The sequence below is a fragment of the Anopheles moucheti genome, assembly GCF_943734755.1.
Source record: "Anopheles moucheti chromosome X unlocalized genomic scaffold, idAnoMoucSN_F20_07 X_unloc_36, whole genome shotgun sequence".
NCBI classification, from domain to species: domain Eukaryota; kingdom Metazoa; phylum Arthropoda; class Insecta; order Diptera; family Culicidae; genus Anopheles; species Anopheles moucheti.
Window position 1 is genome coordinate 68,226 of NW_026453544.1, and position 1,256 is coordinate 69,481.

A 1,256-nucleotide genomic window follows, 5' to 3' on the forward strand; every position below is an offset into this window, starting at 1 on the left:
TAGCTAGCGCTGATTACGTCCCTGCCCTTTGTACACACCGCCCGTCGCTACTACCGATGGATTATTTAGTGAGGTCTCTGGAGGCACACCTTCCGCGGTTCCTTCGTGAGCTGCAGCTGGCATGGCCGAAGTTGACCGAACTTGATGATTTAGAGGAAGTAAAAGTCGTAACAAGGTTTCCGTAGGTGAACCTGCGGAAGGATCATTACCGATCAATACATATATGTTGTTGTGTGAGTTGGTTAGAGAGATAGAGAAACACGGTATCAGCAGAACAAACTGCTATGTTACCTTTTGGGGGCCGCGCACGCCAATTAGACCCGCGAGAGAGGTGTGTCTATACTACGATATTGAGCGTGCGCGACCGTAGGCCAGTGGCCTTCGTACCTGTGCGCACACTCCCAATGGCAGCCATCGAACGCGTAAAGTGTGTGACACATGGGCGAAGGTAAAGACCCACTAGAACATATTTAAACACTGGCCTCGAGCGAGAGAGAACCTAATCAAGAGAACGAAAGTTGTGCAAGATCGCGCCGATGCCGCCCACATCGCGCGTCGATCAATGGGAAGGAAGACCAATGGTCATCCTTGTCCACCCTGGACGGCTTCGAAGGAACCGAGAGGTGCACGGTTACGCTGTCCGGGGAACTTAAGTTGTGAGAGATGCACCTAGCGCATAACGAAAACATAGGAGACAGTTGAACATACCAAAACCCTAGGCAGGGGATCACTCGGCTCATGGATCGATGAAGACCGCAGCTAAATGCGCGTCAGAATGTGAACTGCAGGACACATGAACACCGACACGTTGAACGCATATGGCGCATCGGACGTTTAAACCCGACCGATGCACACATTCTTGAGTGCCTACCAATTCTTGTTACACACTATTCCATAACTACAGGACGCCCGCGTACCAGCGGCACGCCTGGGCGAGCAGCACGCCCGGGAGTGTGTCGCAGGCTTGAACACACGCGTTTGGCGCACTGTGCATCATGGCGTGCTCGGACCCCTTCCGCGGGGGACCTTGGGCGCTGAAATGGTAAGGCGGTACAGTTGGCCCAGTGGGTGCGTGTCGTGTCGCACGGTTCGAACTTCGGCTATAAGACAACCTGGGAGCACCGGAAGCCCTTGAACACCTGGCTTGCCGTCTGTTGCCGGGACCCGCCGTCTGGCCGAGTCGTGTAACGCGTGCGGTACGCCCACCCGCTGGATACAAGCGAACAAGTGCGTGCTACTATTTACCATTCGGGAAA

General features: G+C 54.5%; 1 non-coding gene across 1 annotated transcript; it reads left to right on the top strand.

Annotated features, from left to right (window-relative positions):
• Nucleotides 1–711: 711 nt before the first annotated feature.
• Nucleotides 712–869, top strand: LOC128308372 (5.8S ribosomal RNA). The gene has a single exon (XR_008288248.1). It is a non-coding gene; the product is annotated as a 5.8S ribosomal RNA (ribosomal RNA).
• Nucleotides 870–1,256: the final 387 nt, after the last annotated feature.